This window comes from Cryptomeria japonica, chromosome 3, assembly GCF_030272615.1.
Source record: "Cryptomeria japonica chromosome 3, Sugi_1.0, whole genome shotgun sequence".
Taxonomy (NCBI): domain Eukaryota; kingdom Viridiplantae; phylum Streptophyta; class Pinopsida; order Cupressales; family Cupressaceae; genus Cryptomeria; species Cryptomeria japonica.
In genome coordinates, this window is record NC_081407.1 from 135436101 (window position 1) to 135452246 (window position 16146).

The window sequence follows — 16146 nt, forward strand, 5'->3', positions numbered from 1 at the left end:
TGGAAAGAAGAATTTCAACTTTCATGGTGGTGTATGATATTAGCATTGCGGATTGGCATGGTTCTTAACTTTTCCAATTAGAGTCATTCAAGCAACTACAAATCAGCAACCTAAGTGAATCATTTATGATTTAAGAGTGAAGCCCAGTCATCTTGCTGAATATTGGGAACAACCTCCAAAGACCTCTCTCACGTGGTGTTTGAAGGAGCCTGCAGAAGCCATTGCTGGACGTGGAGAGTGTGAGAGCAAAAGAAAATTAGCAGCAAATGCCATTTTGTTTTCTCTATTGTGTGCGTGGCATTGGAGGTACCAAGTGCATTGAAACTCCCTTTGATAGCAGCTACAACAGCAATAAACTTTCAGACAAATGCATTTGGCAGGTGTAAAATTAAATCTCCTTTTGCAGCGTTGAAGATGGAGTTTGGAGGGCTCAAAAACTTCAAACAAAATGAAATTGGCAGTTCATGTGGTGGTGAACATACAAGTTTAAAAGGAAACCATTCAAACAAATGCCAGTAAAGTCCTCCCTGTGTGATCATCAGAAGGCAATGTGTTTTTTTTAAAGCAAAGTTCAAATGCATGTTTGCTAGCAGCTGGAGTCTTTTAAAACAAATACAATGTGCAGCAGGCAAGACTTCAACAATCAGACCCTCCCTCCACGTGAGCCCTCCAAAAAATGCAATTGGTGTATGCCTGAATCCTCCCATGCTGTGTATGGAAATTGAAAGATTTTAAAAATTCAAACCAATGCAAACAATCTTCAGCTCCCCTCTTCTGCGTAACATGGAGATTGGAGTGGAGCAAACAAACCTCACCTCTCACGTAGTGTTTGAAGGCAAAGTTCAAGGTTTTCAAAGCAAATATAAACCAGTCCAATGCTCCTCACGTGGTCTCCTCTAGTAGCAACATCAAATCCCATTCACAAATGAAAGCCCCAGGCAAGGCGCCATTAAAAGTTTCAAAAAATGCACAGTTTCAGGCAAACACATTATCCCACATTGGCTGTGCACTGGGAGTTTTTGGTATTTATATACAAAAACGCACCATACTATAATGTCAAAGCCTTAAAGGCTTTTGACACAAGGTGCCCATGGGTGCCCAAGGTGGGCCCACGCGTGAGCACGCTTCCTGAGGCGATAGAGGAGCTGACTGGATGGCGATTAGGTGGATCCCATGCGGGCACGCTTCCCGAGGCAAGCAGGCGAAATTTTGCAGACGAAGGTCGGGTTAACGAGTGAGCAGGTTCGAGATGGATCGACGGTGCGCGCTATTTCGCAAAGGGAAGATGCACGCGAGTTAAACCAGCGAAATAACGAAAGTGAACGAGATCCATCCACGTGGCACATAGGTGGCGGGTACAGTCGGCGGTCCAGCAGGCGGGTCCCGGTGAGGTGGCACACAGGTGGCGATGATGTGGCGGCCAAGTGGCAGTGACGAAGCAGATGACGTGGCGATGATGAGGTGTCATCCCAGGTGGCGCCCAGTCAACCCCATCGACCAGTCAGAGGCCGCCACGTGGCAAGGCGTTAGAGCACAAATGGAGGCAAAAATCAAATTTAAAATGATTAAATGATATAGTTTAAACTATAGAGAAATTCGAAATATTTAAATGACTGAGCACAAATGAGGATAAATTCGCCCAGGGTCTAAATTTTGGCCAAAATATAAAGTATTATATATCGCCGGAAAGCTCTCGGAGCGAGGAATCCGATTATGAGGTTAATTTTGGCAAATGTGGGATATTTTGGATGCAGTTTTCATGGGAACAAAATTCAGTTAAAGAGGAGACACTTGGCAATTCAGTTGCAGATTTGATTTTATTCTCTCCTCTTTTTATTCCGAATTCTTCTCAGTTGTAAGGGTTCCAGAAATTTGGAAAATGCTCCAGATTTGATGGCTTCCATTTCTGAATGTCATGACCCAAATTTGTAAATGCTTCTGGTTTGTTTCAGGGTATAGAAGATTGCAGTGCATTGTTGTAAATGTGATTTTAGTTGCAGGTCTTGCTTGTGTCAGGCATGAGTAAATTCCTCACAGTATTGTCTCTGTGTAAGTATTTCATTATTATGAATTGAATCCTCAAGGAGGATAAGATTTGTCAATTTCAAGGAAATTGTGTGATTGTTTATAGGTATCCTTCAAGGAAGGTTTTAAACTCTGTAGTCAATTATAAATGATGAAATATATTTCCAGATCTGATAAAATTGTGAATGAGTCAAATAGTGCATTAATATAAGGTATTGATGCATGAATATCTTGTTTAAGGAAAACAAATTTGCATCTATGATTCATATTTGTGGTTCTGTCTGTATCTCTGTTGCCCAATGAACAAGGCACTGGTCTTGCAAGTTTGGGGATGTTTTCAGATATACATTTAAAAGATAAATCTATTTTCCCTTCATGTTTAGGGGTGTTTGTGTTCCATTCTTTCAAAGCTCTGTTTCATCCTATCGTTTGTATAGATCTAGCCAATCTGTAAAATTTCCTAATATGTTGAGCTTGTGAAATGATTTGTCTGCTCATTGTTGATGCAGTCTTATTTTGTGATTGTTGTATTCAATGCATCAAAAGGGTGTCCCCCCCTAGGTCTAGCAGAACCTGAAGTGCAGGAGGATCATTAGGATCCTATGTTATGTTGTCCAAGCCCTGAGGTGTTTCATTGATTGAGATCGGCTATCTCATAGATAGATTTACAGGTGTCTTGGGTTATCACTTTTGGTGAACAACAGAGGGTACCGGTGAGGGTTTTCTTTTCCTGACTACCCTTTTAAATTCTGTTGGTATCTCACTGTCCGAGGAAGTAGCAATCAGTGAAATATGTGCTTCCGGTTGTAGTCCTTCCAATTCACTCTCCTTAATACCAGTTTTGTTCAATACATCTTCTTTTATTGTTTTTGCCTGCCTTGAACCTCTCCTAACTATTTGCTCAGTTTCCTTAACTCTTTTATGAGATTGAATCCCACTTTCAATTGTTTCAGCATTGCCAAATACTTTTTCTGTCAGTTCCTTAGGTGCTTCTAAGAGGGCTTTTGCATAAGTTTCAACTATGTTGTCATCTGCCTCATATCCCATCTTTGTAACCCAAATAGTCCTAGGGATAACTGCCTCCATCTAAATTTCATCTTTCTTGATCACAGAGCATATCTCCTTTTGATACTTATCGACAATTGCTTGAGATAGCCTTATTCTTGTATGCATCTTTGTTTTCAAGGTTTGAAAATGTTCATTTATATTTTTTCTCTTTGTCATCTCCCATGTTGTTCAGTATATCAAGAAGTTGTTTTCCTACTGGGATATCAAAACCAAAGTCTTTCCTACCAATACCAGGAACTTGCTTGGTAATGTACAACATTAAACATACAAGCAGGTTGCCAAATCTGAAAGTTCCTCTCTTATCACCTTTAATTTTCTTCAAGTTGTCTATCAGTTCATCTTTTAGCCACTCACATACATCAATCATAGCATTGTTATTCACCATGTCATATGCACTTTTAATACATAAGCTAGAGACGGAGTTTAGTCTGTTTGCATGTGTATCCTTATAACCATGAATCATACTGAGAAATATAACATTGATGTCCTTCACATCATTGTCTCTCAAGGATCTTTTATCAAAAGTTGCACCAGTTAGGGTCATTACTGTGTCATTTGGAACCTTTTTAGTTTTATCAGGCCTGCTACCGATAGAAGGTAAGCCTGTCACTGCCCTAATTGCCTCTTTAGTAATCTTACAGATGGAATCCAACCAAAAGAACTCTCCATGAACTTTGCTCAAGAGTATCCTTATCACATCCTAAGGAAAATCAGGGATACTAAGAATGTCCACAAAGCCTAGGGTTTCCACTATCTTGTGTTCTGGTTTAACATTTCCATGTTCATCACAAATTACAGTCCTTTACATGTTCATTATTTCTTCATCTCCTAGTTCCTCAATATGACAATGTATATACATTCTAGGATCTTATGCATAGACTACTCCCTTAGGTATTTTTGAGAATGCTCCTAGGGTATCATCTTTCTTTGCAATTTCGGGAATAAGTTTGAACACGAGTCTAGGGCGCTTAATAACTTCAATCACTATAGGGTTTGCAATGAATTCAGGTGCAGAAGAAGAAGCCATAGTTATAAATACCTTAATATGCCTTTAGGATGATTTGCTTCACTTTTCACTATGGATGCCTTCGCTCTGGAATTTCGTTCTCACTAGAGATTTGAGTGCTCGGTGAATGAAAAAGAGCCAAAACACTTGCTTTATAATGTTATTTCTTTCAACTACCACATTTAATGTCTTGGGATTAAGTCAAAACTTAACTCATCTGCCGGTAAAGAAGTAATTCAACTTCTCACCATCAACCAAGGGTAAACTAGCATGTTTTGCAATTTGTTGCTATACCCCCAAAGGATTATTTCTCAGTTAGATGAAGAATCTCCTACCGGTGGAGTGATACTCTGTTCTATCGGTGAAGGAATAGCTTCACTAACATTCATGTCAGACTTTTTAATCCATTGTTTTGAAAATTCTTGCTTTACTTCTTCAACCTTCTCTTTACCTTTTAGGCTAGATCCTTTGTTATTTGCTGATGATGTCTTACTTCTACAAAATTTTGCAATATGTCCAATCTTGTTACAAGCATAACAAGTCACATTGTTTTTCTGAATAACTTTCCCATATCCTATGCCGGTATATGTTCTGCATTGGTTAGATAAGTGTCCAAATCTTCCACAAATATAACATCTTACATTCATTCTGCAGTTTTCTGAATTATGTCCAATTTTATTGCATTTAGAACATTGACCAGTGGGTGCATTATTATTTTGATAGTTTCTAGATCTACACTGATTTTCTCTATGACCATACTTGTTATAGTTAAAGCATTTTCCATTGAATTTATAAGCATTAGGTTGTCTTACCAGTTTGTTGTGATCATGTTTGTTTGCAGTGCCAGAGCTCTCACCAACTTAAAGGCCAAGGCCATTTGTATCTCCATTAGGTTTCTGATTCTTCAACATATCATCAAGTTCTTCTGAACTTTTCTTGAATTTCTCCTTGTGTTGATTTGCAGTAGCCAATTCATTTTCCAAGAAATCTTTCTGTCTCATGAGTTCAGTTTTATCATGTTCCAAGTGTATTAGATCCGTCTTTAGCATATCATTCTCATGACTAAGTCTTATATTTTCATTTGTATCATCATTGATTCTTCTAGCCAGATTATCTTCATTCTTCTTTCTATCTTCAGTGTCTTTACAAAATCTCATGGTCATATCTTGCATCTCATTCTTCATTGTATAGTTTTCTTGTCTCAGTTTGTTCACAAGGTCATTAAGAATTTAAGAGTTTCTTTATCATCATCATCACTTTGCATCTTCTCAGAAAGTTCTCTTCTTTTGTTTCTAGCAATAGTGAGATTTTTCTGAAGTCCTTGAATGATTTCCTGTGCAGCCTTCAAATCATCTTCAAGTTTGATATTCCTCAACTTTTCTGCATCATAATCTGCAAGAGATGTTTCTAGTTGCTTTCTCAGATTATCCATCTGTACTGTTATCAGAATCTTCCTCAAGCTATTAGGCTTTTGAAAATAGAGGACCAAGCTCTGCTACCAATTTTTAACATTCCCAAAGATACTGAGAAGGGGGGGGGTGAATCAATTTCTAACTAGTTAATTGATTTTCTTAACTTATTAAATGAAAAGCATTCCAAAACTGTGTACTGGTAAACCAAAATTAATGCAATAAATAAGAACAACAACCACAACATGAAAGACACCCCATAACACAACATTTTTAACGAGGAAACCCGGTGTGGAAAAAACCTTGGTGGGATTTGTGACCCACAATATTCACTTACTGGCCAATAAGAGAATATTACTGTTACAATAGGGGCCTGGACATGCAAGAAGGCCAACTGTCTAAAGCTCACTGCTTAAATACAAAAGAGAAGTCTCACTAACTTACAAAAGTGGATAATGAAAATCCAATGTCATGTACTATTACAAAAGGGCATCTGCTATGCCAGATCCAGTACTGGTTTAAGCTCTGCAACTTCCAAAACCTTATTCCAAATCTCTGCCTTAATGTTCGCACATAGTAGCCATCATATATCCTACATACAAATGTTCTCTAAGATCCCATACTTATATATGAGCCTTATTACAATATGCCTTGTCGACTTTCAAAAAGATATTATAATTAATTACATTTTGCAATAAATAAAATCCTATCGGCTAGGGTGCTAGGAATCAATCTTTTCGGTGTCGGTGAATGTATACCGGTGTAGAGTTTGCCGGTGCCAGTGCTTGCCGGTATCATATGATTGTAAGTTTTCCATCAATGACAATACCTTCAATCACCTACAATTTCTCATTGGAGTGTGCATTTGCCAACATCTTCTGCTAACCACACAATCCCGCGAAGATTTGGACCGTTGATCATGAAAGATGCACATGCTCATCAAAATAGCTTATAAGGTAGACGTGCCAGGCCCATCTATCCATCATGCCTTATATTATCAAGTATGTCAAAGGATTATTGGTCCATGTGTGCAAAGTCATTCTTTAGTGGGGCCCATATGCCATGTTTGTGGTTAGGGTTGCAAAGTTACGTTGAGCATGCACTTTTGGCTAATTGTGCAATTGTGCGAAGATCTCAACCGTTGATCTCAGAGAACATGCACGTCAAGATAGAAAGGGACCAATATCATAGAAAAAGACTAGCTAATGAATGGAGGCTCAAGTTATAACAAATATGACCAGGAATTGGCTACAACAAGTCAATGTATGATTATAACAAAAAGAGAAGAGGATTTACAATGAGCCCTAGGGTTTAGGGTTTAAGGATTTGAATTTATGACATGAAGATATAAAGAAAAAATTAAATACTTTAGAGAAAATTTTTGTACACCCCAACAAACATTAGAACCAAGTTTCTCTAAGGAAGCTTAACCACTTGAGGAAAGGTTCGGGATGACACACGATGGATCTTAAAAGGATCAAAGTTTGCTAAAATTAACTACACCTTTTGGAAAGTAATAATGAAAAGACATTTTTCCTCTTTATGGTTTTGTGTATGGAAATAAATCAAAGATGGTTATGTACCTCATCTTACTTCTCCAATATGTCCAATTGCAGTACTACCAAAGAGATGTGGGAGAAACTTAACAATATTTATGAAGGAGATGATAAGGTAAAGAAAATAAAGTTACAAAATTTCAAGTGTAAGTTTGAGAATTTTAAGATGTCTTAGGATGAAGACATTGCTAGCTATATGTGTTAGAATGAACGAGAGGAAAACTTGGGGGGGGGGGGGGGGGTGAACCAATCTTCCACAAGTTAAACAATTATTGTAGATTATAAACATTATACTGGAGCAAAATGAGAAATATATTGTGAAAGATAAAACCCGGTGAAGGGAAATACCATGGTGGGAAACCCTACCCACAATCAGATAATACTTCTGCAGTAGTATGTGCAAATATTACAATGGGGATAGGCCAACTGCCTAGAGGACACTCCTCACAATAAAAGGGAAGTCTCAAAGACTTACATAATCATTGGAATACAATCCAGAGGAAATGAACTGTGGAATAGCATCTCCTAATGCTTGGTTACAATTCTGGTTAAGCACACTATCTGCAACACAACCAGAGGACTAAATCCTCATACAACTTGATCAACAAACTCTATCAACCTTGTAGACCTTATTTCGCATCTACATATATTCGTTAATCGCTCATCTATGTGTCCAATTCATTCATCATTCATCCATTCATGATCTGCAATGAGATCCTACAATCATATTATACATTACATAGACCTAAACAAGTAGGTCATCCACCCTAATATAAATTTATCATTACAATTCATAAAATAATAATTGGATCACAACCCATGTCGGCCAATAACATCCTCAAATCATCAAAAACTTCTGGAGAGGATTCTGTATCAACCGCAACATGTTACACCAATCGGGAAAAACCCTCTGTCAATAATGCAGAATATCCTACCAGACCCAAATAGGATCACCAAACCTTCATGCTAGCCAATGTGAAGCCACCAAACAATTGGGACACGATAAATAACACCTTTAGCACATTAAGAACCATTTCTAGAAGCCGCATCAAAACCACTTCATCATTTCATCAAATATCACCAGCTGGGACCAAGAACATCAACAAGCAGTCTAGAACATAATCAGTAGCTTCTGGAGCACCAAATCATGAACCAACTGAATATGACATACATAAATTCATCATGAATATCCTTCCAAAACTGAATCCAACAATCTGAATATACCATAGCATAATCTCTGATAACCTCTGCCAAAACCATGTCCAATTGGAGCAAGTCAGCAACCAACCAGAGCAGTGTTGACATCAATGACAACACATAATCAATTCCTGCATATTGCCAACAATATGCTCCAAGTTTATGAAGTAGTAATTGACATAAGAGGTATTAGTGTTTAATTGAAAGAAGATGAAGTTGTAGAAAAGGTACTTAGATCTCTTCCTAAATCTTATAGTAATAAGGTATCTACTATTGAGGAAAGTAAGGACCTGGATAATTATTCAATAGATCAGCTATATGGTACTCTAACTACTTTTGAGATGCGAGAGTTTGGTAAATATGCTCCTAAAAGATAAGCTACTTTCAAAGTTAGTAAAAAGGAAGAAGATGATGTTGCTAATAATATTGATGGATTTGATGAAGTTGAAGCAAATTTTGTAAGAATATTGAAGAAAGAAATTGACAAATATAAAAGTAAGCTATTTTAATTATGGAAGATTTGGTCATTTTGCATCCAAATGTACCTTTAAAGAATCAATTGATAACAATAACAATGAAAAGTTCAAGAAAAGTATCTATTACAAAGAAAATAGTTGTTCTTCAGAAGATGAGGACCAAAATGATTCAAATGATGCAATACTTTTTTCTCTCCTAAAAGTTGATGACACAAATAGTGATGTTGAAAGATTGAAGAAGTCTGGTACCATGGAGGCTAAAAAACAATGAGGAATCGATGATTGTGTGGACTTCCATCCATGATAAAGAAGAAGAAAATTCTTGGGAGATTTATAATGGATTTTATCATCACATGATTGGTGACAAAGGGAAGTTCATCAACCTCAAGAAGTGAAATGGAAGATCATTGAGGTTTGGTGGCAAAGATTTGCGAAAAATTATGGAAAGGCTACTAGAATAATTGATGGTAAGAACAAGACAAAGGATGTTGTTTATGTTAAGGGATTGAAAGAGAAATTCTTAGTGTGTCTTAGATATGTAGCAAAGAATACAATCTAAAATTTCATGATAAAGGTTGTGAAATCAGAAAAATTAATTCAAGAAGATTAGTTACAGAAGGAACAAGGACTAATGGACATGTTTATCATTTAAAGGAGGATAATGGAAGAAGCTATCTGATGTATCAAAATAATGAATCTTGGTTTTAGCACAAGAGTATGGGTCACATGAACTTTAATAACATGGTAAAGATTAGCTCTACACATGTAGTAAGAGATTTGCTAAATATCATCAAGCTTGCAAACACCTTATGCAAAGAATGCCAAATGGGAAAGTAGACCAAAACAAGATTAACAAATAAGGAGTATTCTTCTACAAAATTCTTGGAGTTGATACACACGAACTTATGCGCCCTTACCAGAACACAAGGAATCAATGGGAAAGGGTATTTTATATTTCTTATTGATGATTATTCTAGAATGACATAGTGGTGAAGGAGCACCCAAAGAAACAAATGAAGGCTAAAAGAGCCTAATATCACCCATGAGGTGAAAATGATTATATGTAATAGGTTGATAGGTTTGTGAGTCAATAAGACCCAATTGATGTAAGGTATTGTCATGGTTGCATTTTATAAGCCACCATGGACAAATGACCATGTAGGTCAGTAGGAGTCTAGGCATGAGTTAGGAAAATAAATATTGGTCTTATAAACATCAAACCAATCCTTGGAATAGGTCGAATACACCTTGGAGTCGCCAAATTTGAAAAGTGCAAGTTGACAACTTTTGTTGTCATTGCAAAATGTTGTAAAAAGGGTTAACTAATCCTCCAACGGTTCCAAAGTTTGAAAAGTGGTTGGAAACCATTAGGCAGGCTATATTATGCCTACTTGGATCTATTCTAGGGTTTTTAGCTTTTTTGTTTAAGTTGTTGAAATTGATGATGTTTTGGAGTTTGACACAATACAATATATTTGGAGTTTTATCAAATTCTGTGTTTTTGTTGTTTATTTCTAATTAGTATGGATTGGTAGATGCTTGGAACCAGTTGGATGAGTTAGGGAAGTATCTTACCTTTCATTTGAATCAATTTTGAGGTCTTGTAAAAATTGGGTTGTGGAGATCCATAAAAAAACTAACGGGACTGGTCACAAACCCTATCGGTACCTAGGGTTTCACCGTAAAGATGCCCTTAATCTTATATTTTCACCAGAGGACCAAACAACCTATAGGAAAATGTTAGAGGGGAAATTGTACCATAATATTTTGGTTTTTGTTTGTAGGGATGCTCCAAGCCCGAAGATATTGAATTGACCTTAGGCAGGCATCTTTATGTGATCACCTGAATTGAAGAAGTGGAAATCATTTGCAAAAGACAAAGAAGATGGGATCAAGTACCGAAACATTGGATTTGGTGGTTTGACACCTTACCACACCTTGAAGAAGTGTTGGTTTAGTCAAGGGACTAACACAAGGGGTACTTATTTTGTAAATTAGGCCTAATTGGCTTAATTAGGTTTGGAAGGATAGTAAGGGTATAGACCTTTAAACTTGTGGTTAGAGTATAAGCCTTTAAGAAATTGTGTAACTTGATAAAGGGTATTTTAATCTACCCTTAGTTTGTCTTGTCCTTTGGAATTTTGTTAAGTTGTGTTTGGAGAACTCAACCAATAGGGCTACTAGACACATAGGACCGTTGCGAGACAAGTATCCCCTAGCACATTTTATAGTCAGATCTTATGGGTGTTTTGTGTTGGATTTACCACCAATAGAAAAAATCCAATAGGTTTCCATCCCACCAGTACCAAAAGATTGTCTACCATTCACACAAGGGTAGAGTGTTTTCATCCTACCGGTACTAGAAGATACTAAATCGGTATGGATCCGATCACACAAATTGTTGTGTGAGCTGAGTATTTTGTAGGTGTGTTATTTACACCTTGAACAAACAAAATAACTTGTTTTGGACATAGTAGTTGTCGGTGAGAGAAGGTTTTCACCTAGTTTGTTGCCTGGCTTTGCATCATATTGATATTAGAGCGCAAGTTGGATTTCTTGGGGAAAGTGATTTGTGGTGTATGTCCATGGAAGGAAGTGAGGGAGAGGCTAGAACATGCCTCCTAAGAGTATACCTCAATATTCCATCAAGAAGTTGTTTGAAGAGATGTTTGAAAATAGAGTGAGGGAGTTAGAGAAAGCCAAAGGAAAAGGAAAGGAGGGTGAATGTGACTCTGATGAAGAAGAAGAACAAGGGGGAGAAGAAGAGACCCCAAGGCAGGAATCTGAGTTACCTACAGATCAGAGAGCATTTGTTGAGGTCTTAAAGTCCATTGCCAGAGAATCCTCATCAGGTAAAGATGACATCCCTATGTTTAGTGGGAAAATGAATGTAGAAGAAGTGATGGATTGGATTGAGGCATTGAACAACCATTTTGAATGCAAAGAAACCCATGAGAATAAGAGGGTTATCTTTGGTAAGTCCAAGATGAAAGGAGCAATGCTCACTTGGTGGATTACCTCCAAGGTGAGAGGGTGAAGGAAGGTAGAGGTATGATAACCTCATGGGATAGAATGTTGGCAAAAGTGAAGGCACAATTCATCCCGGTAGACTATGAAGTCGAAGTCTACAAGAAGTTGCAAGGTTTGAGGAAAAAAGACCTTGATGTGAGTACATATACTGAGGAGCTCCATAGGTTGAGTCTAAGGACCAAAAACCATGAGGAGGAACCACAGAAAATGGCAAGATATCTTAGTGGATTGAAATATAATATCCAAGATGAGATCAACATACTAGCACCAGAGACAGTGCACAAGTGCTTTCAACTAGCACTAAAAGAAGAGGAGAAACTAAAGAGAAAAAATTATCAGAATAACATAGGTAGAGGGGGCAGAAAATTCAGAGGTAGAGGCCCTATGAATGGTAGAGGACAAAGTCCTAGGCCACAAGGAGAGGCTAATCAAGAAAGTCAGCATGGAGATGGTAACACAAGAGGGGGTTTCATAGGAAGAAGACCCAATCATAGAGGTATATTTGGTGGAAGAATCTCTAAGCCTTTGAGATGTTATAACTACAATCAAGTAGGTCATATTGTAGCCAAGTGCCTTGAGAAGACCGGATCAATCTCCCAAGGAGAGAGGAGAACACATTTGGTTCAAGACATTGATTGTTAGAGTGTCAATTCACCTGATTCCTACGGACTTCCAGAGAGACGAGAAGCTATGATGATGAGGAGAACACTATTGAAGGTACCAAACAATACTGAACCTCCACAAAGAAGACACTCTTCTAGACCACATGCAAAGCAGGAGGCAAGGTATGTAAGGTTATAATAGATTCAAGTTCAACTAAAAATTTAGTATCCTTAAAAATGGTAGAGAAACTAAAATTGAGAAGAATTCCTCATACATTTCCATATAAAGTTTCTTGGCTTACTAAAGGAAAACAAACCTTAGCAGAAGAGAAATCATGGGTTCAATTTCAGATAGGAGCATATAAAGACAAAATCCTATTTGATATTGTTGAGATGGATGCCTACCATCTTCTTTTTGGGAGACCATGGCAATATGTCCTTAAGGCCCATCATGAAGGACATAAGAACACCTACTCCATCACCAAAGATGAAAAGGTGATTGAATTGATACCCCTACCTGATAACAATGAAGATCAAAAGGAGGAGGCCAAGATCATGATAATGGAAGGAAAAGATTTCCTTAAGGTAATCAAGGAAGAGGGAAAACTTTGTTTTACAATGATATCAGTACCAAGGCAAGAAGAAGAGCCCATTGTAGATGGCAAGGTAGAAAAGAAAAGGGTGACAGTCCCTAAGGAGGTGAAGGAAATGTTGAGCAAATGCAAGGACATAGTTGTAGAAGGGTTGTCAAGAACCCTACCACCAATAAGGGAGATAAGCCATTGCATTGACTTCATTCGTGGTGCCACCTTACCAAACAAGCTAGCCTACAAAATGACTCCCCAACAAAATGAGGAAGTTGCAAGGCAGATCCAAGAGTTGCTTGATAAAGGTTTGATAGGGAAGAGATTAAGCCCTTGTGCAGTCCCAACTATCTTAGCACCAAAGAAAGAGGGAACATGGAGATTATGCACTGATTCCCAGGCCATTAACAAGATAACCATCAGGTATAGATTCCCTATGCCTAGAATAGAAGATTTGCTTGATTGTTTAGGAGGTACAAGATATTATTCCAAGATTGATTTAAAAAGTGGTTGTCACCAAATAAGATTGTATGAATGGAGGGTGATACCATTTGGGTTGTCAAATTCCCCTAGCACTTTTACGAGACTCATGAATGAGGTGTTGAAGGAGTTCATTGGTAAGTTTGTCATAGTGTATCTAGATGACATCCTAGTGTTTAGCAAACAAAGGAGGAGCACCTAAAATATTTGGATATGGTCTTGAGAAGGTTGAATGAAGAGAAACTAATGATAAACATGGAAAAGTGTGTGTGTTTTGTAGGAATAATTGACTTACCTTGGGTTTGTGATTTCAAGAGGAAATCTGAAAGTGGATGCTGATAAAGTGAATGCCATTCTCACATGGTCAACTAATAGAACAATTGGTGATGTAAGGAGTTTTCATGGCCTATCTACTTTTTATAGGAAGTTTATCAGGAATTTTAGAAAGATTTGTGCTCCCATGTTAGAGACCATGAGGGGTAGACAAAAGTGCAAATTTTCATGGACCAAGGAGGTGGATGAAGCATTTGAAATCTTCAAGAAAAAGGTATCACAACAACTGGTTCTTACCTTACCCGATTTTGACAAAATCTTTCATATTGAATGTGATGCAAGTCATTTGGCAATAGGTGCAGTACTTAGTCAAGAAGGCAGACCAATTGCATTTTTTAGTGAAAAATTGAATGATGCTAAAAATAAATATTCTTCCTATGATTTAGATATGTATGCATTAGTTCAAGAACTAAAGAAGTGGAGGCATTATTTGCTTCCCAAAGAGTTTGTTGTGTATATAGATAATCAGGCATTAAGCTTCCTAAATAGTCAGGAGAAATTGAGCCATAGGCATATGAAGTGGGTTGAGTCCATTAAGGCCTACACCTTTACAATCAAACACAAGAAAGGTGTCTCAAACAAATTTGCAGATGCTCTTACCGGGAGGGAACTAACAGTTTCAAAAATCTAGTTGGAGAGTGTAGGACTTGATCCCCTCAAGGGTATGTATGCTGCAGATGAAGATTTCAAAGACATCTACAAGGTATGCACTGAGTTTGGTAGCCAGTATCATTTAGAGTATTTTGATTATTTGATTTAAGATGGTCTTGTTTTCAAAGGATGCTAGTTATGCATTCCTGAATGTTCAATGAGGGAAAACATAATTAAGGAGAAGCATAGTGGTTGTATGGGGGGACACTTTGGATTTGACAAAACTCTTGAGTTTGTGAGAAGATTTTATCATTGGCCTAAATTGTAGACAGATGTTAGAAAATTTGTGGATTCATGTGTGGTGTGTTAAAAGGCTAAAGGGAAAACAACAAATGCAGGACTATACCAGCCATTGCCCATTCCTTCAATACCTTGGGAAAGTGTGAGCATGGACTTTGTGATGGGTTTGCCAATAACTCAAAAAGGTTTTGACAATGTTTTTGTGGTTGTTGATAGGTTTAACAAGATGGCACATTTCTTGCCAAGCAAGAGTACAAGTGATGCTACATATGTTGCAAACCTTTTCTTTAATGAAGTTGTGAGAATACATGGTTTACCGTTGAACTTTGTGTCAGACAAAGATGTGAAATTTGTAGGACATTTTTGGAGGACTTTATTGAGGAAGTTAGGCACAAACTTGTCTTTTAGTTTAGCTTATCATCCCCAAACGAATGATAAAACAAAAGTGGTCAATAGGTCACTCAGAAACTTGTTAAGGTACCTCACCAATCAACATGGTGAGAAGTGGGATTCCATCATCTCCCAAGAAGAATATGCCTATAATGATCTTGTCAATAAGAGTACTAAAAGAAGCCTTTTCCAAATTGTCTATGGATTGAATCCAAGAGGTGTGCTGGAATTAAGAAATCTACCCTCAACTGAACATATCAATGCTTGTGGAGAAGAATTTGTTGAAGGGATAAAGGAGATTCATGATAAAGTCAAGATGCAGTTGCAGATTAGTACAAAGAAGTACAAGGAGCAGGATGAGAGAAGAAAGAGAGATGTGCAGTTCCAAGTTGGAGACATGGTACCAACAAATCTAAAAAAGGAGAGATTGCCAAAAGGGAAACACACAAAGTTCATGATGAGAAATCTTGGACCTTGTCCAATACTCAAGAAGTTTGGGAACAATGCATATGAAATAAAATTACCGTCAGATATAGGTATTATCCCCAATCTTTAATATTGTAGATTTGACACCATTCAAAGGTATAGTGCAGGAAGATGGTACATTCCCAGTGGAAGATGTTGTAGAAATACTGAAAGACTTTCCAAGTCAAGGGCCACCCAAACTTGAAAGGATATTGGACAACAAGATTGTGAAGAAAACTAGGAATAAGGTCTACAAACAATACCTTGTCAAGTGGCAAGGAATTCCTGAGGTAGATGTAGTATAGATGGATGAAGACCATATGAAGAAACATGGGACTACATTGTAGGAACTCATCTCAAGTGGACTTGAGATTCAATCACCTGGGGAGTATGGTGTAGGAGAACCCAAATGCACAAATGAAGACACAAATGAAGCCTAAAAGAGCCTAATATCACCCATGAGGTGAAAATGATTATATGTAATAGGTTGAAAGGTTTGTGAGTCAATAAGACCCAATTGATATAATTCATTGTCATGGTTGCATTATATAAGCCACCATGAACAAATGACCATGTGGGTCAATAGGAGTCTAGGAATGAGTCACACAAATAAATATTGGGAATAGGTTGAATA